The 25,527-nt window shown below is 43.6% G+C and overlaps 1 pseudogene; it reads right to left on the bottom strand.

The window, feature by feature from the left end:
- Positions 1-4,430: 4,430 nt before the first annotated feature.
- LOC117039789 lies at positions 4,431-5,907 on the bottom strand (annotated as a pseudogene).
- Positions 5,908-25,527: the final 19,620 nt, after the last annotated feature.

The raw sequence follows: 25,527 nt of genomic DNA, 5'->3' as shown, positions 1-25,527 counted from the left end.
ATTTTTGAGTTTTCAACAAGTAAGTTAGTATCAGTTAGAATGCTTCAGGACACACCTAATATATATTCTTACTCTATTCCTTTAAGAAACTATTAACTCAGTGGAACCATTCCCAGCATGTCTGTATCAGTAGAAGCCTTTACAGATACGTTTTATAGCAACCCACATTAGCAACTATCATTACCAGGTCACATTCTTACCGTTTCTGCTTAAAACACAAAGGTGTTCTATTATTATTCTTCACAAAATGAGTCTGTTTGAATGTACTACAAATATGTTAGTTTCAGCTGTAAAGTGTTTGGACACGCCTAAAACATAATGAACCTATCTCTTTAAGAAACCATTTTTATCAAGTATATAAACCAGGAAATAGGCAGCATCAGGAGCAGTCTCAATCATGTGCTTGTAGCATTTGGCCACAGGAGCCCGTGTGGCTTCGTCTTCAAAACTATGATTTTTGTTATCACAACTATTTAGGTTAGCTAGCCTGAGTTTAAATTACACTGAATATTTTGGGAGGACTCTCCCCCTACTGCTCGTTATTCTTTTGATTTAATCTTGGTAACTTTCTGATTTCCCTCTGAGGAAACTGACAGAGTATCCAGTGAAATGAGGAAGCGCCGGCAGCTCGTTAGGGTTTCAGTTTTGAGGGTTTTTATTTGAGTAGTATATATATATATATTTGTCTAATTTCACCAAGCTGTTTGGGGACCCTCACCCCATTTTTTGGAGTTGAGTCCAGTTAAGTTTGAGTTATTTCTTTATCTCTTTATTATACTATTATACCTTTACCTCGTTTTAGGGATTAGTCACGGCTGAGTATTTGATACTTTTTTTCCTTGGTCATCTCCATCATAGCCATATTATCCCAAATTTGTTCTTGAGCCTTATTTAATTGTGTCACTTCATCTTTAACTTGTTCTGTCTCTTTCCTGGTCGCTTTCATTTCTTTCTGTGTCTTCTTCATTGAATCCTCCATTGTTTTTGATTTTACTGTCAAATCTTTAATTTTTGTTGATAATTCTCCAACAGCCCCTTCTATTTTTTATCCAAGGTCTGTGTCAGAACTCTCAGTGGTGCTTTCACTATCACTCTCTCTTAAGATTTGGTGTCAGGAGTATAACGTATTCCTGGACACCACAGAGTTAGACGCAGACTTTTCTGGAAGCTTCTGGCTGTTGTGTATTTAACTGGACAGCACAACGCAGGAACTCAGCAACTCACTGGATAACTATATACAGTATTTATTGAAGCAACTAGTATCCATAAGCTACTATGTACAGACTTTACAAAATAAAAGAAACAAAACATAAAATCTTTTCCTCTCTGTCTCTCTCTCTATACTGACCACGTTCTCTACACTAACACAACCAACACTAACCACAAAGCTCTCACACAGAGCTCAGTCTTTAGGAACTTGTTGACCAATCACAGGTCGTTGCTAAGGGTCTGAGAGAGAGCAGATCTGGGCTTTCTGCCAACTACTAATTGCTTGGACATAGACAGCTGAAATTCTGCACGTAGGCAACTCTGAAATCTCTAACACCCCCTCACAGCTGTTTATCATAGCAATTAACTCCTGTGCATATACAGAGTTCTTTAACTCACTTCATCAAGTAAACCCAAACTTTTACACATTTGTTTGTTCTTCACTTTGTTCAATGGCTTTGTTAACACATCTGCAACATTCTGATCACTTGATACATTGTTGTTGTTGTTGTTCAGTCGTTCAGTCGTGTCCGACTCTTCGTGACCCCATGGACCAGAGCACGCCAGGCACGCCTATCATTCACTGCCTCCCGCAGTTTGGCCAAACTCATGTTAGTAGCTTCGAGAATACATAGATACATGAAATTAAATTGTTCTGTACACTGCATCTTACATTCTGATATTTCACTGACACATGTTTTGAACGTGACTTAAAACTTTCAGTATTACTCAAGGCAATGCACGCTTGATTGTCAATGCAAACTTGTATTGGCTTTTCACAGTTTACATTCAGATCTGTTAACAATTGCTTGAAATATGTCAGTTCAGAACATAACTCACTTAAAGATGCAAATTCGGATTCTGTCGAAGAAACACTCACTATACTCTGTTTCCTTGACTTCCAGCTAATTAAAGCTCCTCCAAACATAATGACCAAACCTGTAACAGATTTTCTATCCAGCAAATTTCCCCAATCACTATCTGAATAACAATGTAACAGTTCATCTCCTGCAGAACTAAGTTTTAACACATGGCCAATTGTTTGTTTCAAATACCTTAGCAAAAATTTCACTGCTTTCCAGGCATTAAGCGATGGCTTAGATACCTGCCAGCAAGCTCCAGCAATTAAGACTTGCTTCTCTCTGAGGTTTATAGCCTCATAAATCAAATGGGTACTCACAGTCCACGGCATGCAGTCAAATGCCTCCATCTTTGTCCGGCAGGGAACTCCAACACCAGCTCCCCCAAATGGAAGACACGCTGTCCTTCATACCAAAGCAGCAGAGGTCAATGTATCGAAACCCTCCTCTGCTACCACGTGTTGGAAAAACACTCTGGGAAGCCGGCATACTCCCCAAGACTCCGGAGTGTCGTTCCAGTGGCCCTCTCTGGCTGGCATCCCCCTTCAGTCCACAGCACCAACAATATGCGACTCTTCTCTCATGAAAAGAGCACGCTGGTCTTGCAGCATCAGATAGCAAGAAGAGAGACTTATCTGTAGTGCTAAACTACTTTATTTACAGTCTATGTACAGAGACTCCATAATGCATGTCTGTGTCCTCTGCTCAACAGTACAGAACTGCGACACACAGCAGAAGTGAAACTAAACTCCAATAACACTTAGGCGGAAGAGATAATACAGACCTTCCGTTCCCACACTCTCACTCAGACATTCATGTGATCTACACAAATCATAACAGCATTGCTATAGCAGCTTGGATAAATAAAATCCTAACAACAACATCCTGCTAAACCTACTTTAAACTAACTATATAACCAGAGTGATTAACGTAAGATTAATTTACCTTCTATGCTTTAAACAGTATGAAATAAAGGTAGATTCTGAGGAGAATAAAAACAATTAAAACCACAATGCTACTTTTGGGTTGGCTACTATAACACCACACTTCTTTATTTAAAAAGGGTCAGCACCACAGGTTTCTGAGTTTATATTCTAGACAACCCCCACCCCAACAATCCCCATTGTAAAGGCAGCCCTTTTTAGGGAAGTTTTTAATGTTTGATATTTTTGTATTTGATTTCTGTTGGAAGCCGCCCAGAGTGGCTGGGGAAATCCAGCCAGATGGGCGGGGTACAAATAATAAATATTATTATTATTATTATTAAAGTTAATATGATTATGGTATTTGGGTTATGTATATGTTATGGAGCAAAGTTATTTCAAAGTAAGCTTTGCTCAATTTTGAACACAAAATTTGAATAAGGGGCAGGGAGGAATCAAACTTTCATAAAAAAAGCCCCGAAGAAGAAAAAATCCTGGAGAGGGGATTAAGAGCTGAAAGCCTTGTAGAGAGGTCTTTTTTCCTTTCCATTTGATATACTTCTACATTCTCCCCCAACCAAAAGAGAAAAAAGTGAATATATATTAAATAAAATTCAATGCTGTCAAAATAGTTATTAAAAACAACAACAACAAATAAACTCCACCCAAGCCCACAACTGAGTATGACACATGGATGGGACTCATGTAGGAATGGAAGGTTTGGTTAAGGCTGCCATCCTAGCACACTACTTGGGAGTAAGTCCTATTGAACTCAACAGGGCTTGCATCCCAGTATACCTACATAGGATTAGGCTGCACAAAGCACAGTAGGAGAGAATATACTATTGAGAAGGAGAAGAAGAAGAAGACGAAGAAGACAAAGAAGACAAAGAAGACGAGGAGGAGGAGTAGGAGGAGGAGGAGTAGTTTGGATTTGATATCCTGCTTTATCACTATCCGAAGGAGTCTCAAAGTGGCTAACATTCTCCTTTCCCTTCCTCCCCCACAACAAACACTCTGTGAAGTGAGTTGGGCTGAGAGACTTCAAAGAAGTGTGACTAGCCCAAGTTCACCCAGCAGCTGCATGTGGAGGAGTGGCGACACGAACCCGGTTCCCCAGTTTACGAGTCCATCGCTCTTAACCACTACACCACACATCTGCCTTGTTTTTAGTATATTTCCCTGTTTAGTATATTTCACTATGTTCACCTCCTGCCAAGTACAACATTTCCAAAATTTTCTGCCCTTCATAAACATTTTTAGGAGTAAAGCTAACCCTGCCTCCTTCAAGACAAAATAGGAGCAGGGCCCAGAAGACATGCAAAAATCAAGAAAACGACAATGCTCTTGCAAACCTTATCAAAGGTTCCTTCCTTATCGAAGGAAATGCATTTATCAATGTGCTTTGTTTGGGTTGCACTGAGGGATGCAGTAATTTTTAATCAGTTTTGTGCACTTCCATGCTATAATCTAATGTTTCAGAGGCCGAAGTATCATTTTCTCTCTGTTCCATATAGTCTTCAGTTCTTTCTGGAGACTCAACTCTACTACTTACTTCTGCAACGCCAGGATGATTCTTTTGCAAGTGCTGACTTAGAGTTCCCTGGAAAGGGAAACATTTCCCACAGACCTCACAATGGAAAGGTTTGTCATCTGTGGGGCCACAGATATGGTACTCAAGTTGGTCCTTGCGCGTGTACTTCTTCCCACAATATTTGCACACAAAGGGGGTTATTCCCATGCAACCTCATGTGCCGATCAAGACTCCCTTTCTGGTTGAAAGACTTCCCACAGTATATACAGATTAACCTATCACTGTACATGCACCAGTGACCTCTCAAATTCCTTTTCTGTGGACTGTTTTCATAAGCTGGGTGATCTGCTGCAGATTCCCTGTTGGCTCCTTGTGACAGGCCCAAAACTTCACTATGCAAGTAGCTAGTGGAGGTCCGTTTTTGACGGCCTTTGCCTCTAAGACAGCTTAGCATGCATCTTGAAGAGCTTGAGTTTATCAGGCTTCTAAAAGTGTTGGGTACATTAGCAGACTGGGATGAGCCATGGGAATGTGAGTAGGCACTTTGCAATACAAAACTATAGGAGTCAATGTTAACTGCCACTGCTTGCTCCCCGTCCATCATTTCAGTGTAGTACCCGTCATCACCAAGCGAATAACTATCTGAGCAACTTGGCCGTTCAGACTTTTCCATTTTAATTTTCACCTCGGCAGCCTGGCTGTCTCTGACTACCAAGTCCCCTTGGTCATGATCACCTTCAATCTGAATCTCATATTCTGAACCGTTCCCGCTACTGCCACGGTCTGAGTGCCCTTCTTCTTGCAGATAGTTATGGAGAGCTTTGGTGGGAGTTGTTTCCATTCTTAAATCACTGCCCGAAGCAGACAGCCGCACCTAAGAGCAATAGGGAAGAGAGATTTCCACCAGACTGGCAAAATAACTGTATTTAACACTGTTGTGGTTTTCCAAAGCATCTTCAGTACCAACAGTGATAGAGTCGGCTTCACCAATGCTGATATTTGAATGGATGCTTTCGAGTATCTGTGCGCACTTATCAACGATGCACTGCATTTGTAGAAAACTAGCTGCAGTTAGAAAGCTAACAACATTCTTCAGTTGCAAGGACATCCTTCCAGTGTAACAAAACAAAAGCAACTGTTCAAAGACATCGGGGGTTTTAATAACTGATATTGAGAGGCTGCTCATGGTACTTAACGCAGAATGTTCACAGAAATATGGAGAACTGGCAGCTAGGACAGTTTTGTGAGCCCTGAACAGCTGACCCTGAATATACACGTTGATATCACAAAGCTTTCCCTGAAGGCAGAGCTCATTCAACTGGTTCAGTACAGTGCTACTGTACTCAGGAACATCAAACTGGATGAAACTGCTCTTGTCCATGTCTGCTGGTGTACAGTGTAACCTGCAGAAGTCACAAAAAGAAACACTTATACAACAGAACTTAAAAATGCTTCGTGCTGCTTTAAAGATGGAAAGCAGTTCATTGGCATGCGTGCAAACTTACACTGCATAAGATTGGCACATTGATGAGACCAAAAATAGATGAGACCAAAAATACAAGGGGTAGTGAACAACAGTTGTTACAAGCAGCGATGAGTCCTTCCCTGATGGGGTAAACAAATTCAAAGTAACATTGGGCATGACTTGCTTAGTATTACACATAGTAGTACTAAACTGTCCAGAAAAACATTTACTTCTGCTTCATTGACTACGCAAAAGCATTTGACTGTGTCGTCCACAGCAAACTATGGCAAGTGCTTAAAGAAATGGGAGTGCCTGATCACCTCATCCATCTCCTGAGAAATCTCTATGTGGGACAAGAAGCTACAGTTAGAACTGGATATGGAATAACTGATTGGTTCAAAATTGGGAAAGGAGTACGACAAGGCTGTATATTGTCTCCCTGCTTATTTAACTTATATGCAGAATTCATCATGCGAAAGGCTGGACTGGATGAATCCCAAACTGGAATTAAGATTGCCGGAAAAAATATCAACAACCTCAGATATGCTGATGACACAACCTTGATGGCAGAAAGTGAGGAGGAATTAAAGAACCTTTTAATGAGGGTGAAAGAGGAGAGTGCAAAATATGGTCTGAAGCTCAACATCAAAAAAACTAAGATCATGGCCACTGGTCCCATCACCTCCTGGCAAATAGAAGGGGAAGAAATGGAGGCAGTGAGAGATTTCACTTTCTTGGGTTCCATGATCACTGCAGATGGTGATGGCAGTCACGAAATTAGAAGACGCCTGCTTCTTGGGAGAAAAGCAATGACAAACCTAGACAGCATCTTAAAAAGCAAAGACATCACCTTGCCGACAAAGGTCCGTATAGTTAAAGCTATGGTTTTCCCAGTAGTAATGTACGGAAGTGAGAGCTGGACCATAAAGAAGGCTGATTGCCGAATAATTGATGCTTTTGAATTATGGTGCTGGAGGAGACTCTTGAGAGTCCCATGGACTGCAAGAAGAATCCCCCTCTTTCCTTAGAATCTGTCAAAATCTTGTATTTTATCCTGGGTTTCTTCCCCTGCCAGATAAATTTAGATAAATCCTTTTGCCACCTTCTAAGACAATCCAACTTATCAATGATCGGAAGCACTTGAAATAAAAACAACATCTTTGGTAATACGTTCATCTTGATAACTGCTATTCTGCCCATCAAGGACAATTTCAATCTAGTCCATATGTCCAAATCTCTTTTTATCTCACTCCACAGTTTCTCATAATTGTCCTTGAACAGGTTTAGATTCTTAGGGGTCAAGTTTACTCCCAGATACTTAACCTTGTTAACAAAACTAAGTCCAGTTTGAGCTTGTAATTTCTGTGCCTGCATAACTGATAAGTTTTTAGTTAAAACTTTAGTCTTTGCTTTATTCAACTTAAATCCTGCTACCTGTCCAAATGATTCCATTATCTCTAATGCTTTAACCACACTGGTTTCTGGGTCTTGTAGGGAGAGCACTAGATCGTCTGCAAAGGCTCTCAATTTATATTCTTTCTCTCCCACCCTAATCTCTTTTATCAACTGCTCTCTTCTAATCATGTTCAGTAGGACCTCCAGGACCATTATAAAGAGTAGGGGGGAGATAGGGCAACCTTGTCTCGTTCCTTTTTCTATTCTAATTTCTTCAGATATCATATTATTTATTATAATTTTTGCTTTTTGTTCTTTATAAATGGCATTTATGCCATTCAGGAATCTTTGATCGACCTCCATCTTTTCCAAATTCTTCTTCATGAAACTCCAAGAAATGTTGTCAAAGGCCTTCTCCGCATCTATAAACATCAAAGCAGCTTCTGTATTTATCTTCTTTTCCAATCTTTCCAATATATCCACAATATTTCTTGTATTACTATTCATATGTCTACCAGGTAAAAAACCTGCTTGATTTTTGTGGATATATTCCTTCAACACTCTTTTTAACCTTGTGGCCATGACATTCGCAAAAATTTTATAATCCACATTTAAAAGTGATATCGGTCAATATTTCTTCATCTGTGTTTTATCAGTTTCTGGTTTCAAAATCAATGTGATATATGCTTCTTTGCATGAGTCCGACGCCCTACCTCCCCCTAACATTCCATTGCATACTTCCAATAGTGGTTGAATCAGTCAGTCTTTCAAAGTCTTATAGTATTTTGCAGTCAGTCCGTCTGGTCCTGGGGCCTTGCCAATTTGCATTTTCTTAATTGCTTCTTCTATCTCTTGATTTGTAATAGGGTGGTTGAGAAATATAGTTTTTTCTTCTGGGATTTTATGCAAACCATTCTTTTCCAAGAACTTTTCAATGACACTTTCCTCTTGTTTCTCTTCTTTATACAATTGTTTATAGAATTTCTGAAAACATTTTCTGATCTCCTCTGGATTCTCCACATTTTTATCCTTTACTTTTATATTTGTGATGGTATTTAATTTCTGTCTTTTCTTCAACTGCCAAGCAAGTAATTTTCCGCATTTATTTGCCGATTCAAAAGTTTTCTGCTTCATTAATCTAATTTTCCATTTTTCCATTATATTTCTTGATTGAGTAATTTGGAATATTGGGACTGCAAGATCTTTATTTCTTTCTGTATTTGTTGATTTTTAGGGTATCCTCTTAATTTTTTCTCTTTCAACTTTATTTGTTCCAACAATCTTTCTTTTTCCAGATTTTGCTCCTTCTTCCTCTTCGCCTTTTCTCTTATGAGGAACCCTCTCATAACTGCTTTACTTGCATCCCACACAATTCTTTTTTCCACTTGTGTATTCATATTTATCTGAAAATATTCTTTAATCGTCTTTTGGGCATCTTCCATAATCTTGGGAACTCTCAGCAGGGAATCATCCATTCTCCATCTAAAAGAATCCTTGGAGAAAATTTTTAAATCCAGTTGCACTGCATTATGGTCTGAACATGTCTTGGGGCAAATTTCTGCCTTATGAATTTTAGGTGCCAATAATCTAGAAATCCATATGTAATCTGGCCGTGACCATGACAACTGTGGTTCTGAATAATACGTTGCCTCTGTCTCGGTGGGATTCTTCAATCTCCATGAGTCTATCAAATCCAAATTGTCCACCATTTCGAAAAAGGTTTTTGGCAGTTTTCCTTCATATGTAATTTTAGTTCTTTGTGATCTGTCCATCAAAGTAGAAACTGCCCCATTAAAGTCTCCCAGGCAAATGAGAATGTAATCCAAATAGTCCAATAAGATGTCATGAATTTTCTTTAAAAAGATTGATTTTCCATCATTTGGTGCATAAATACCCAGTATCAAATATTTTTCGCCTTGCACAGTTATTTCAATCGCAATGTATCTCCCTTCTTCATCTTTGAACAGTTGTCTTGGATTATATTTCTCTTTTGCATAAATTACAACTCCTCTCTTCTTGACCTTATCAGAAGAAATGAATTCTTGTCCTAATTTTTTATTTTGTAGAATCCTTCTATGCTGCCGGATTACATGGGTCTCCTGTAAACAAATTATATCTAAATTCTTCTTTTCTAGTGCATGATTCACTCTATGTCTCTTGGGCCTCTGGTTCAAACCGTGAACATTCTACGTCAGTAGTTTCAGCATCATTTTGTTAGGCAGTACCTCCACCTGCTCCTGGTACTTCTTCTTCCTCTTCTTCTCCTGTCGCCCATCCTCCTGGTACAGATGGGTATAATCTTGTCAAATCTAATGATGATCCTTCAAAATCTGATGCGTATTTCTCCAGAAATTTCTGTTTGTCCTCAATTGATCTTATTCTTACTCTTCTTTCCTTGTATCTGAACGTTAGTAATAATAATAATAATAATTTATTATTTATACCCCGCCCATCTGGCCGGGTCTCCCCAGCCACTCTGGGCGGCCTCCAACAATCAAAATACAATACAGAGTCACAAATTAAAAACTTCCCTAAACAGGGCTGCCTTTAGGTGTTTTCTGAATGTCAGGTAGTTGTTTATTCCCTTGACTTCTGACGGGAGGGCGTTCCATAGGGCGGGCGCCACTACCGAGAAGGCCCTCTGCCTGGTTCCCTGTAGTTTTGCTTCTCGCAGTGAGGGAACCGCCAGAAGGCCCTCGGCACTGGATCTCAGTGTCCGGGCTGAATGATGGGGGTGGAGACGCTCCTTCAGGTATACAGGACCGAGGCCGTTTAGGGCTTTAAAGGTCAACACCAACACTTTGAATTGTGCTCGGAAACGTACTGGGAGCCAATGCAGATCTCTCAGGACCGGTGTTATGTGGTCCCGGCGGCCACTCCCAGTCACCAGTCTAGCTGCCGCATTCTGGATTAATTGCAGTTTCCGGGTCACCTTCAAAGGTAGCCCCACGTAGAGCGCATTGCAGTAGTCCAAGCGGGAGATAACCAGAGCATGCACCACTCTGACAAGACAGTCTGCGGGCAGGTAGGGTCTCAGCCTGCGTACCAGATGGAGCTGGTAGACAGCCGCCCTGGACACAGAATTAACCTGCGCTTCCATGGACAGCTGTGAGTCCAAAATGACTCCCAGGCTGCGCACCTGGTCCTTCAGGGGCACAGTTACCCCATTCAGGACCAGGGAGTCCCCCACACCCGCCCGCCTCCTGTCCCCCAAAAACAGTACTTCTGTCTTGTCAGGATTCAACCTCAATCTGTTAGCCGCCATCCATCCTCCAACAGCCTCCAGGCACTCACACAGGACCTTCACCGCCTTCACTGGTTCTGATTTAAAAGAGAGGTAGAGCTGGGTGTCATCTGCATATTGATGAACACCCAACCCAAACCCCCTGATGATCTCTCCCAGCGGCTTCATATAGATATTAAAAAGCATGGGGGAGAGGACAGAACCCTGAGGCACCCCACAAGTGAGAGCCCAGGGGTCTGAACACTCATCCCCCACCACCACTTTCTGAACACGGCCCAGGAGGAAAGAGCGGAACCACTGTATAACAGTGCCCCCAGCTCCCAACCCCTCTAGCCGGTCCAGAAGGATGTTATGGTCGATGGTGTCAAAGGCCGCTGAGAGATCCAGCAGAACCAGGAAACAGCTTTGTGGAAACTCCCAACTGAAAAGAATCTTCCTTCTTAATTCGGCTGCCAGGTCAGCAAATCCAGATCTTAAACTTTGTGAACAGCGCCACAAGTTTACAATAGTAAACTTCACCAACTAAGTAAAATTGGGGGGGGGGGGGAGAAGTTAGAAAATAATAACTACAACAGAGAATTTACATGATTTACTGCTTTAAGAGGAGAATCAATGAGTGAATAAACAACATCCAAAAAAAAAAAAACACAGGGAAGTCCCCAAAGGACATTGGAGTTGAACTATTTGAAAAACTGCCAAAATAATAGAAAGGAAATTGAAAGGAAATCCAAATCAAATAGATTAAAAGGAAAATAATCAAAGATAAAAGGAAATAAAAAGAGAAGAGCAAACCCAAAGCCAAATGGGTTCAAAGAAGATACACACAACAATTGGCCTAACCTCTGCTGCAACATCAAGTTCACAAGCAAGGGGGGCATCAATGATAGATGGAGATGCCGAACAAAGTTAGAGAAGGAAAAGGAAGAGAAACAAAGGAAAACTTCCAAAACATTTGAAGAACAGGTGCTTACGGCTTTTGACAAGGTGAATGCTAATATTCTTTTTTTTTTTAAACAGAATTTATTAACATTTTCATAATATAACATAAACCCAACCCCACACCTACAAATACAAAAACAACTACAAATACACATAAAGTCAGGATTCTTCTTCTTAATTGTAACCTTACAAAAAAAAATTTCTAGTTCTGAATCTTGACGCTTGACTTCCCCCGCCTTTTCACCTTCGGTTTTAATTCAATATACTATTTCCTTAACAACTTTTCTCTGTAAAAAACTTAACCTTACTTAAAAAAAAAGAAAACATACTTATCTCCATCTTTGCATTGTACCTTAAATCGTAACCAAATATTCTTATAGCTAAACTTATTTCTTCTGTCCTTTATCATGCTGCTTTTAACTTAAAATTCAATATCTCCTTACTTATTTAAAATAAACTTATCATTAAGAGACTTCACACTCCGACTTCGGATACCATGGCAGACCATTTAGATTATACATTTAGTTCTTCAACCCACTCCTCCTCTGTCCATTGTCTTTTCCTGTCTTACTCCAGCGCCAAATCTCCCATTGTCTTGCTCCAAGTGTCCACAGATCCAGGCTGCATCCACAGCAAACCCCGCATCAAGCCTCAAGGCGTTCCTCATCTGCATTCTGGGCTCCTCCGTTTCTTTTGCTTCTTCTTCTTGTAAAAATTCTAATTCCATGTCCCTCGCCCCCGAGCTGCCACCTCGGGGTCTGGATATTGTAAGTTTTCCCATTTCCAGTTGCTTTCCCCGGTTTTGCCCAGCCATCTCAGACCATCTTTCAAACGCCTCTCCCAGCTCTTTGCCAAGGCATGATTCCATTGTATAGAACTTTTGAAAAGCCTCCTCTGTGGAAAGTAGATCTTTTTTATGAATAATTCCACTCAAGACTTGTAGTTTCCGATCAAGCAGTTCCATCTGTAAAATAGTGAGCTTTTCCTCATCCTTTAAATATGAGTTCGATGCCAGTGTGAGCGCGAAGTCCAGCATTTTGAGAGAGAGGGTGAGTGTCAGATTTCAGTTCCTGTCTCTTCCTTCCTTTGTTTCAAATTTTTCCTACGACACTCCGAGTCGCCGCCATTTCTCCGAGGTAGGAGTATAAAGATCCAAACTTCAAACGGAGATATTTTTCCCCCAATTAACCCCCGAAGGGAGGTCTCAACAGACTCAGTTTTCAAATTCCAAATACTTTCTAATGATTGTTGTGGCAGCAGTCACTTAAAGAGTTAATTTCTTTCACCAGCCGAAGGGAGGGAGGCGGGCTGCCTTTCTTCTTTCCCCCAGAGCATTCCAGGAATACAAAGAGACAATCAATTACTCACAGCCTCCGGGTTCTTATCAGCTCCTAAATGACAGGTAGAACTTAGACGCTCATCACAGGCTTTGCCGCCGCAATTTCATCCCGGTTGGGGCTTCTCCCCTAAAGCCCGGCTCCGTAGTCCCTTCACCCCCACTCCCCCTTTACAGGGGGTGCGGGGGAAGGGTTCGGAGCCACAACGGGCACAGCCGGGGAGCCCAGGGCACGGGACGCTCTTCCCGCACCCCAACCGGAGCCCTGCTATGCGGCTGCAGGGCTCCTGACCCCCGGGATGAACTGGGTGCTTCGCAGCCGAAGCGACCCACGACCACCCATAATGGCGTCGCAAGCGGAAGTCCGTGAATGCTAATATTCAAGCAACTTCAGATAGATTGGAACAAAGTATTAAAGCCGTGGAGAAGACAGTGCAGGAGAATACTGCGACTATTAAACAAATTAGGAAAGATGTTGGTGCCTTAAAGAAAGAATCTGAAGAATTTAAAGTGAAAATTGCGGCTGTGGAGCAAAAAGTTGAAGATTTGGATACAGAAAAAATACAAAGGCTTGAAAATCAGCAAAGGGAAATACAGGAGTCGCTTGCTCTCCTTCAACTGAAAGAAAGGGAACAGAACCTGAGATTGAGACATCTTCCAGAGTTGGAACAAGAGAGTCTTAAGGACTTTTTAGTTAAAGAACTGTCTGCTTTTTGGGAACTTGAAGAAGACGAACTGGCAACATCAATAGTGAAGGCCTACAGATTTGGGGCCAAAGGCAAAAGGAATACAAAATCAGTTAATGACTGTATGATAGTGTTCCAGAACAGAGAGCAGAGAGACCAGATTTTAGGCCTTCACTACCAAAACAATCTAGTGGTCCAACAACAACCAATAATAATAATAATAATAATAATAATAATAATAATAATAATAATTTATTATTTATACCCCGCCCATCTGGCCGGGTCTCCCCAGCCACTCAATACAATACAAAATCACAGTTTAAAAACTTCCCTAAACAGGGCTGCCCTGTAATGATCTATAAAGACATCCCTAGGTACTTCTTGAACCTGAGATCTGGATTTGCAGACCTGGCAGCCGAATTAAGAAGAAGGAAAATTCTCTTCAGCTGGGAGTTTCCACAAGGCCTTGCATTTAAGTATAAGGAAAGAAGAGTGAGAATAAGGTCAATTGAGGATAAAATTAAATTTTTGGAGAAACACGCATCAGATTTTGAAGGATCATCACTAGATTTGAAAAAACTCTACCCACCACCACCAGGAAGATCAGCGACAGGGGAAGCAGAAGAAGAAGAACTAGGAGCTGCGGGAGGTGGACCCCGGACTGGACAATAAAATGACTTTGAAGCTATTAACGTGGAATGTTCACGGTCTGAACCAGAGACCCAAAAGACATAGAGTCAATCATGCATTGGAAAAGAAGAATTTGGATATAATCTGCTTACAAGAGACCCATGTAATTAGACAACATAGAAGGATATTGCAAAATAAAAAACTAGGACAAGAATTCATCTCATTGGACAGAGTCAAGAAAAGAGGAGTGGTGATTTATGCAAAAGAGAAATACAACCCAAGACAATTGTTTAAAGATGAAGAAGTATAATTGTGCAAGGCGAGAAATATTTGATACTGGGTATTTTATGCACCAAATGATGGGAAATCAATCTTTTTCAAGAAAATCCATGGCATTCTATTGGATTATTTGGATTACAATCTTATTTGCCTGGGGGACATTAATGAGGCAGTTTCCACTTTGATGGACAGATCACAAAGAACTAAAATTACAAATGAAGGGAAACTGCCAAAAACCTTCTTTGAAATGGTGGATAACTTGGACTTGATAGACTCATGGAGATTAAAGAATCCCACAGAAACAGAGGCAACATATTCAGAATCACAGATGTCATGGTCACGGCTAGATTACATATGGATTTCCAGGCTATTGGCACCCAAGATTTATAAGGCGGAAATTTGCCCTAAGACTTGTTCAGATCATAATGCAGTGCAATTGGACTTAAATATTTTCTCCAAGGATTCATTTAGATGGAGAATGGATGATTCTTTGCTGAGAGTACCTAAAGTTATGGAAGAGGCCCAAAAAACGATTACCGATCTGAAACCCCAGAACTCTTCCTCGCTGTCGTCAGTGGGGGCAAATATCTCCTCCAACGCACTCCGCATCAGTTTGGGCTTGTGCGGAAACAAGGCATGAAACTTGTGTATCAGATACTCCTCCGCGATGGTATCAGCTGGGACCCATGCGTTCTCCGACTCCGGCTGCCCCTCCCAAGCCACCAAGTATTCCAGATTACCTCCCCTCCACCTGGAGTCCAGGATTTCGGTGACCTCGTTGCACGCTTCCTCCTCTCCCAACCTCGGGATTGGCACCTCCCCCTGGGCCCCCCCATGGAAGCGACTCCCCTCCTTGTATTTGGATAGGAGTGCCCTATGAAACACCGGATGGATCCGCATAACCTCCGGCAACCGCAGCCGGAAGGTGACGGGATTGATTTGCTGGATAACCTCAAACGGACCCAGCCTACGGTGTGCCAACTTCCTGCACCCTTCCCTTATGGGCAGACCTCTCGAAGACAGCCATACTCGATCACCTACCTGGATGCTTTCCCCTTCCCGTCTATGTCTGTCCGCATCCCTCTTGTAGTCCTCCTTGGCCTTTTCCAATGTTTCCACCAGCTGCTGGTGCACTCTCACCATTTCTCCTGCCAGCTCCTGTGCCGCTGGCACCTCTAAGACCTCCTCATCCCTCCCCGGAAAGGCCCTTGGATGCCTCCCATAATTGGCCATGAAAGGACTCATCCCTTTGGTGACGTGCTCTGCGTTGTTATATGCAAACTCGGCCAGTGGCAGCTTGTCCACCCAGTCCGCCTGCCTCTGATTCACATAGCAACGCAGATATTGCTGCAACACCCCATTTGCCCTTTCTGCCTGCCATTGGTCTGAGGGTGTCTGGCCGTGGATAGCGCCACCTCTACTTGCAGCAAGTCCATGAGCTTGCGCCAAAACCGAGAGGTGAATTGCCGTCCACGGTCCGAAATCACCCGCGAGGGCAGACCATGCAAGCGAAATACATGCTTGAGAAACAACTTGGCCGTTTCCTCCGCCGAGACGGCCCTCGGGCATGCCACGAAATGGCACATCTTGGTGAACAAGTCCACCACCACCAATACTGCCGTCTGCCCCTGGGAACGCAGCAAATCAGTGATAAAATCCACCGAAATTACCTCCCAAGGCCCATTGGGCGTGGGTAATGGTTCCAGGAGCCCCGCTGGTGCCGTCCTCTCCCCCTTGGCCCTTTGACACATATCACACCCCTGCACATACTCCTTCACATCCTCCCCCACTCCCGGCCACCAAAAGTCCCTCGTGACCAGGTCCATGGTCTTGCGCTGACCAAAATGTCCTGCCGTGGGCGTGTCATGGACCTGCTTAAGTACCTTGGCCCTCAACTCCCCCTCAGGTACATATAACACACCCCTGTGATACAGTAACCCCTCCTTCTCAACGAAATCCCCTTTCGAGTTACCCCCCTTGATGTCTTGAAGCTGCTTGTTGGCAAAGCTGTCATTTTTGATCAGTCTGGCGATCTCCCCCCGGAGATCCAAAATCCCCCCGCAGGCCCACTGCTGCTGGTTGAAAATGTGCCTTGGCTCCGGAGGACCCTCATCCTCCAGGTACTCGGGCTTCCGCGACAGGGCGTCCGCTCTGACGTTCTGCTCCCCCGGAACGTACTGGATCTTGAAGTAGAAGTCAGCAAAAAACTCCGCCCAACGAATTTGCCGTTGATTCAACACCCTCGCCGTGCGCCAGTATTCCAAATTCTTGTGGTCGGTGCAGACCTGTATCTGATGCTTGGCCCCCACCAAAAAGTGCCTCCATTGTTTGAAAGCGGCATAAATGGCCAACAGCTCCTTGTCCCACACCGTGTAGTTTCGCTCTGACTTGTTCAGCTTTCTAGAGAAAAAGGCACACGGCCTCCAATCACCTGCATTGTCCTGCTGCAAAAGCACTGCACCGATTGCCCGATCAGAGGCATCCGTCTCCACCCTGAGCGGAGCACGTGCATTCACATGCATCAGCTGCTCTTCCGATGCAAACACCTGCTTCAAACGCTCGAAAGCCCTTTGGGCCTCCTCCGACCACATGAACTTCTTCTTGCCACTTAAACAGTCAGTTATGGGCCCCGCTACCTTGGCAAAGTTGGGGATGAACTTGCGGTAGAAGTTGCTGAAACCAAGGAACCTCTGCACATCTTTCTTGTTCCTGGGGCTTTTCCACTCCAACACCGCCTTCACCTTCTCCCCGTCCATGGCCAGACCTCTGTCAGTCAAGCGATAGCCCAGAAAATCCACTTCCTTGGCGTGAAACTGACACTTCTCCAGCTTAGCGTACAATTGATGCTCCTGCAGTCTCCTCAGCACCTCCTTGACGTGCCGCACATGCTCCTCCTCATTGCTTGAGTAGATGAGCACGTCGTCCAAATAGCAGACACAACTCTTGTACAAGAGGGGACCCAGCACGTGGTGCATGAAGGCCTGGAAGCAGGGGCTTCCCGCTTGTAATCCGAAGGGCATGACTAAATATTCATAACTGCCCAGGGGGGTAAACATGGTCGTCTTCCATTCGTCCCCCTCTCTCACTCGGATCAAGTTGTAGGCCCCCCGTAAGTCCAACTTGGTGAAAAACTTGCCCTCGCGCACCCTCGTCAGCAGATCGTCAATCCACGGCATGGGAAACGTCACAGGCTGCGTCATGGAGTTGACCCTCATAAAATCCACGACCAGCCGTCGCTGAGAGGAGTCCTTCTTGTCCACGAAGAACACGGGACTACCTCCCACTGCTCGCGATTCTCGTATGAAGCCACGTTCCAGATTCTTGTCGATGAACTCCTTGAGGTCTTCCATCTCCTTGTCCGACATGGCGTACAGCTTCCCCGTCGGCAACCTCGCCCCTGGCACCAAGTTGATCTGACAGTCGTAGGACCTATGTGGAGGCAAACGGTCTGCCTCCCTTTCACTGAACACCTCGGCAAATTCCGCGTAAATCTCTGGCAACTGGCCTCCCCTTTCGAATTGGACTGCCGCCGCCAACACCTTCCGGCTCTCGCTGCTCCTCCCGCCCAGACAGTGTTCCACGCAGTGAGCAGACCCGAACGTCAAGGACCTCTGATGCCAGGCCACTACGGGGTCATGTCGGTTTAGCCAGCTCATTCCCAACACGATGGGCGGCCCCGCCAATGTTGTGACGTTAAACGCTATGACCTCCGCATGCCCCCCGGTTTTCATGCGCATCGGAGGGGTTTAATGGGTGATTTCACCCCCCAGCAGCTTTCTCCCATCAATCGTTGACACCTGCAGGGGAAAGTCCAACGGGAGCAAATGCAGCTGGTGCTCCAGTGCGAAATCCCTACTAAAAAAGTCGGCACTCGCCCCAGAGTCTAACAAGGCCTGGACCTCCAATGGATGGCCATTAGGGAGCTCGAGAGTCACTTTGACCACGATGCTAGGCTTGGGCGCCTCTGGTCGGGGCACTTTCACTGCTGCTCCGCCTGGCTGCTGGCCCCTCCTCTCTCCAGCCAGGCTGCCTCGTTTCCCTGCAGCTCCGCCTTGACCTGTTCAGGCTGAACTGTGCCTGCCATGCCCTGCCACCCCCTCCTCTGGGGACACGCCCGGGCAAAATGTCCAGTCTGGGAACATATATAGCACTTGAGTCCAGTCTTAGGAGTCTTTCCTTCCACCTTTCGCACGCCCCCTGGCGCCTGCAGCAGCTTGGCCGGTGCTCCTCCAATCTCCATGGGCTCTGGCTGAGACTGTATCCTTTGTACATTCCCACCACCGCCTGGGATGCGGTTGCTGAAATAACGCTCCGCCCTTTGCGCCCCCTTCAGCCGAGCGCGCTCCTCCAACCTGACCCCAATGGCAAGGCAGGCCCGCGCCAGTTCATTCATGTCCTTCAGGCGCGGGCAACGGGCCAGTTCGTCCTTCACCTCCTCATTGAGCCCCCCCACGAACATCGCTTGAGTCTGTTCTCCCAGCAAATCCCATCCCACGCTATGGATCAGCATTGAGAATCGGGCCCAATAATCGCGTACCGTCATGGCTCCCTGCTTAAGCGTCAGCAGCTCCTGCTGAGCCACGTCCTTCTGGACTGAAGAAACAAACATCGCATCCATAGCTTCAAAGAATTGATCTAGCTGTTCCAATGCTTTGTTCTTTGAGGCTATTAAAGGCCGAACCCACGCCTTGGCCCCCGCCTCCAGATGAGTAATCACAAACGCAATCCTCTCCCTGTCATGGGTGAATTCCCCCTCCTGCAGTTTCAAGGCATACTGCATCTCAGTCTTAAAATCCAAATATTCACTAGGGTTGCCTCCAAACCTGCTCACCAGTCCACCCAGCTTCCTTCCCACGGCCCCTGGCTGCCCATGCTGCTCCAATTGCCGACGTTCCTCCAAACGTGCATTGAGCAGTTTCACATGTCCCTCCAGCTCACCGTTCCGTGCCTGGACCGCTGCCAATTGCTGCCGGGTTTCCTTCAGCTCCGCGTCTCTTTCCCCAATTATTTTCTCCAAAGCCTCCACTCGTCTCTGGAGAGCGTTCAGCTGCTGCCCAGCAGCGAGCAATCGTGCCTCCTCCGAACTCATGCTGCCTCTTCAAAGCCGGTCCAAAAGATAACTCTCACAAGCAACAGGCAAGGAGTGCGGGCATGCTGTCAGGTGTGGCTTGATTGATGCTCATGAGAAAACAGTCCGGAGCCAGGCAGCTTCTGGAAACACTAAGCTATTTATTGAGCAAGCTATTTTACAAGAGCAAAGCTAGAAAACGTCCATTCATTTCAAATCAGATGCCCGCACTGGGCTCCTCCTATTCCCTTTCCAGCAAAGCATCCTGGGAAATTTCCAGCCCCTTCGTCCCCCTCCCCTTCTCCTGTCCACCAACGAAAGATTTTGACCTCTGTCCCAGTTCTCAGCTCTAAGCTGCCGCTGTGAATCTGTGCTCTTAGCTTTCCCTCCCCCTACTTCCCCCTCACTGGAATTTGGGGAATCCGAGCCAGTGTCACTGCTGCTGAGAAGAGGAGCAACGTCTCTATATTTCCCAAAACTTTCCTGCCGTTCCGGGGGGGGGAACCTCCCTGACAGATATAAATGATGATTATATAATGTTAAGAAGTTACTAATGATGATATACAGTGAACGCAGAAGGAGAGGACATGAGGAAGTCAACTAATAATGTTAAGGAATAAGATGTGGATTGTTATTTTTGTGTTTTTCTTTTTTGTATTGTTTTAGTCATTGTATGTAGTGTTTATATGTTTTTATTTTTGTGTTTGGAAAATTTAATAAAATTCTTATAATAAATAAATAAATAAATAAATAAATAAATTAAACAATTAGTGAAAAACATGAATGAGGAAGAAAAAAGAATTGGAAATTAAAACAGGATTAAAGATAATGAAAAAAGCAAAATACTTAGGTATCTGGATCGCGACAAAAATATAAATCTCTATAATGACAACTATGTAAAAATATGGAAAGAAATAAAAAAAGATTTGGAAATTTGGGGAAGGTTGAATCTGTCACTTTGGGGCAGGGTGTCCATAATTAAAATGCTACTAAAGATATTGTTTATATTCCAAACACTAGCAATTATTAGCGGAGGAAAATGTTTCAAAGACTGGCAAAAAGATCCTGCAAAATTTATTTGGCAAGGTAAAAAACTTAGAATAAAATTCAAATTATTAACGGAAATTAGAGACAGAGGTGGATTCGCAGTTCCAGACCTTAAATTATACTACGGAGCAATGTGCTTCGTTTAGTTTAAAGAGTGGATGACATTAAAAAATATGAATATACTTGACATCAAGGGGTGGGACAATGTATTTGGATGGCTACCTGGGACACAACAGTGAAAAACCACAGAGGATTTCTCAACCATACAGTCAGGAAAGCACTATACATAGTGTGGGAACAATACAAAACATTGTTGAAGCCTAAAACCCCATGGTGGCTCTCACCAGTGGAGGCAATAGCCATCAAAAAGAAAAAACATGGCAAACAACTGGCCAACATATAAGGATCTATTAGAGGAACAAAAAAATCAATTAAAATTTAAAAAATATGAGGAACTTAAAGAGACATGTATAACCTGGCTACAGTACCATCAGTTAAATGCAATCTTTGAGAAGGACAAAAAAAGAACGGATTTGAGATTAAAATTTCAGAGTTAGAGAAAGAATTAATACAAAATAATAGGAAGATACTATCAAAAATGTATAGGTTACTACTAGATTGGAACTTAAAAGACGAAGAAGTAAAAGAAGTGATGATAAAGTGGGCACAAGATCTGGGTTACCCTATAGAATTTAAAAAATGGGAAGAGTTGTGGGAAAGAAATCTAAAATTTACGGTGTGTTACCTAATTAAAGAAAATTTCATGAAAATGATTTTTCGATGGTATTTAACCCCTTCAAAATTAGCCAAAATGCATAAAAATAACAATAAATGTTGGAGATGCAAATTACATGAAGGAACCTTTTCCCACATGTGGTGGACGTGTCCTAAAATCAAAAAATTATGGGACACGATCTACGAGGAGTTAAAAAAAGTTAAAGCTTACATTTAAAAAAAAAAAAAACAGAAGCATTTTTATTAGGGATCCAAACAAATATCCCAAATGAAAGCAAAAGAATATTCCTCTATGCAGGGACAGCAGCTAGAGTTCTAGTAGCAAAGTACTGGAAGAGTGAACTTATTCCATCAATAGAGGAATGGCATCTAAAGTTATGCAAGTACTTGTAACTCGCGGAAATGACAGAATCAATAAGAAACAAATCAGCAGAGAAAGTAAAAAAAAAAAAGGAATGTTTCAATAATTATTTAATGAAACAAGGTTCCAATATCAAGACTTGGTTGTGTTTCGAATGACTTCACAGAGATACAAGGTGTCCTCATTCCAAGATGAGAATAAAACATTAAACACAGGAAAAAGCAGGCAAACTCAAACTGAAACCGTAATGAGGCAGAAGGAAGTCAACAATATAAAACACATTAAGATAAAAGGTTACAATATACAAGCAATACTAATATAGGTTTGAATCATATCAAATAGTACCTATCAGGTGATAGGTACCAAGATTGTTTAAGTTACAGGTAGGTAGCCATGTTGGTCTGCCATAGTCAAAACAAAATACATAATAATTTAAAAAATGTTATTATTATTATTTATTTTGTTTTGACTATGGCAGACCAACATGGCTACCTACCTGTAACTGGAACTATGGAAGATACCACATTGAGCCGCATGAAATGGAAGTCCATCAACCTCACCAAGAAACGTGCACATGTACAGACCGACATCTTCTTTCTGACTAAATGCAAGAACCTGGACATTATACCTAAGGGTCTTAGAATTAAGAACCCTCTACAATCCACTTATCCTACTGAATATGCAAGGAAACTATGCCACACTCTCTCCAAGAAGCTGCTCAAACATCTGATCAGCGTTCTGTACTCCAAACAGAAGCTAATAAAGGAGGAACTCTCTGTACTGGTATCTGAAGAAGTGTGCATGCACACGAAAGCTCATACCAAGAACAAACTTAGTTGGTCTCTGTGAGGATCTGAAAGGGTTACACACAGATCTAGCTACGCCGTCACACAGGAACTGACGTGATGTTATACTTTGTCATATGAGACTTCTGTAATTCTTAGACCGAGTGTGAAGTCTGTGTGAGAAGGTTGGTTTCGTTTTTGCTTGTACCGGAGAGGAGCCATGAACGCCTCATCTCCGGGCATTTGATTTATGCTACGCTGTAATAAATCTGCTTTGCTGACAGTGGAGGAGTCAGTGTACGTTTGTTAAAGACTGCTGATTTAACAAAGACGATATTGCAGGGGGTTTCGCTTCAAGAACGCTGTGCATTTAGACTCTGCTATGAAAGTGAAAGTATTTTGGAACTGCGTGATCGGGAAGCCTGCCGGACCCATTTTGGTGATTTATGGCTTCTGAACGCGGGGGTTTTATTGCTCCTGACCCCTCGCAACACAAAAGTCTCTAAGGTGCTACTGGAAAGAATTTTTTATTTTATTTTGTTTTTTCTCTGTGCTGGACAACTCTATTAGGAATCACCCAGCTTGGCAAGAGTTCCACAAGGAAAAACAAGCCATTTACCACTCTCAAGTGGAGTTACTGAAAAAACAGAAAAACAAAAAACTCTCTAACCTTTCCAACCTACAGGCTACAATAGCAGACCTAGTAAAAGAGGCAGAAATCTTTTAACCTACCACAAGAAAGGCTCTGCTCATCTCTCTTGCTCAGCCATGCATCACTTGTACCGTAGAGTGGTCATTCAATACCTTGAGGCATGGGCATATCCAAGTTTTTTTTTGGGGGGGGGATATGCCCATGCCTCAAGTAAATAAATAAAACTAGTAAATAAAAAAAATACTTAACTAACTGGCCAATCGTGTTGCACATAGTTTGGTTCTGCCACCCTCCCAACAGTGATCCTGCTACCCCCAACATGAATCCTGGCTATGCCCATGCCTTGCAGAGAGCAAATACCTGATTAAGGTTGAGATGACAGGGGAGCGTCTCAATAGGCTATGCTTATTGTGTGTGCACAGAAAAACAGAATTGGAAAAATTTGAGAAGGAAGTGCTGAAAAGGTTTTCAGCAAATCCAAGAAAACTTGTTTTAGTTTAGATTCTTTTTAAATAATATGAAAAAGGTGTGTTCTTTGTAGTTTTGTAAAATATATTCGTTAACCGCATGAAAGTGTTAATTTTTTAAATCTAATATCCTAGTTTTCAAATTACTGAAGATTTTGACAGATTTTTCTGTGCACTTGGGGTCAAAAGAGAGTAATTTAAAACATCTGTTGTTGAGACATGTCATTCTGAATCTGTTAGACAGAACCAGACAGAGGATGATGACAGGTGGGTGTCCTGCTTAGGAAAAGGGTAAAAGGCGGATCTAGACGGATCCTCATGGATCCTCCATATTTTTAAAAATAACTGCAAAAAATTTAGTGTCAAATCACATCTAGAAGCCACGCCTACAGTCTGGAGCATAAAAAACGGGAATCCAACACTTTGCTGCGCTGTAGCACCACAAAAACATAGATCCGAGGCATGGATCCACATGAATTCATATGATTTTTATATTGAAACAAAATAAAACCACCATGATACTCTAGACCAAATATTAATCTATAGGCAGCACCAAAAAAATCACGTTTCCACTATTCCGTGAGGCCGCAATGGCGCAAAAACATGGTTCTGAAGCGCGGATCCTCACGGATCCTCACCCTTTTTGCACTGGGCCACATCAAACTCAACGGCAAATGACACAACATAGCCAGGGGCACAGCCTGCACCACAAAAAACATGGGTCCACCGCTTCCTGGCGACACCACGGCCCAAAAACGTGGTTCTGAAGCACGGATCCTCACGGATCCGCACCCTTTTTGCATTGGGCCACATCAAACTCACAGGCAAATCACACATCATAGCCAGGGGCACAGCTTGCACCACAAAAAACACGGATCCAACGCTTCCTGGCGACACCACGGCCCAAAAACGGGGTTCTGCACCACAAAAACATAGATCCGAGACATGGATCCACATGAATTCATATGATTTTTATATTGAAACAAAATAAAACCACCATGATACTCTACTCCAAATACTAATCTATAAGCAGCACCAAAAAAATCACGTTTCCACTATTCCGTGAGGCCGCAATGGCGCAAAAACATGGTTCTGAAGCGCGGATCCTCATGGATCCTCACCCTTTTTGCACTGGGCCACATCAAACTCACCGGCAAATCACACATCAAAGCCAGGGGCACAGCCTGCACCACAAACATCATGGATCCACCGCTTCCTGGCGACACCACGGCCCAAAAACGGGGTTCTGAAGCGCGGATCCTCACGAATCCGCACCCTTTTTGCACTGCGCCACATCAAACTCACCGGCAAATCACACATCATAGCCAGGGGCACAGCCTGCACCACAAAAAACACGGGTCCAAAGCTTTCTGACGACACCACGGCCCAAAAACGGGGTTCTGAAGCGCGGATCCTCACGAATCCGCACCCTTTTTGCACTGCGCCACATCAAACTCACCGGCAAATCACACATCAAAGCCAGGGGCACAGCCTGCACCACAAAAAACACGGGTCCACCGCTTCCTGGCGACACCACGGCCCAAAAACGGGGTTCTGAAGCGCGGATCCTCACGAATCCGCACCCTTTTTGCACTGCGCCACATCAAACTCACCGGCAAATCACACATCAAAGCCAGGGGCACAGCCTGCACCACAAAAAACACGGGTCCACCGCTTCCTGGCGACACCACGGCCCAAAAACGGGGTTCTGAAGCACGGATCCTCACGAATCCGCACCTTTTGCACTGCGCCACATCAAACTCACCGGCAAATCACACATCAAAGCCAGGGGCACAGCCTGCACCACAAAAAACACGGGTCCACCGCTTTCTGGCGACACCACGGCCCAAAAACGGGGTTCTGAAGCGCGGATCCTCACGAATCCGCACCCTTTTTGCACTGCGCCACATCA

Source organism: Lacerta agilis, chromosome W (genome assembly GCF_009819535.1).
Source record: "Lacerta agilis isolate rLacAgi1 chromosome W, rLacAgi1.pri, whole genome shotgun sequence".
In the NCBI taxonomy this organism is placed as follows: domain Eukaryota; kingdom Metazoa; phylum Chordata; class Lepidosauria; order Squamata; family Lacertidae; genus Lacerta; species Lacerta agilis.
Note: the sequence above shows the minus strand (reverse complement) of the source record. Positions and strands in the feature narration are given on the sequence as shown.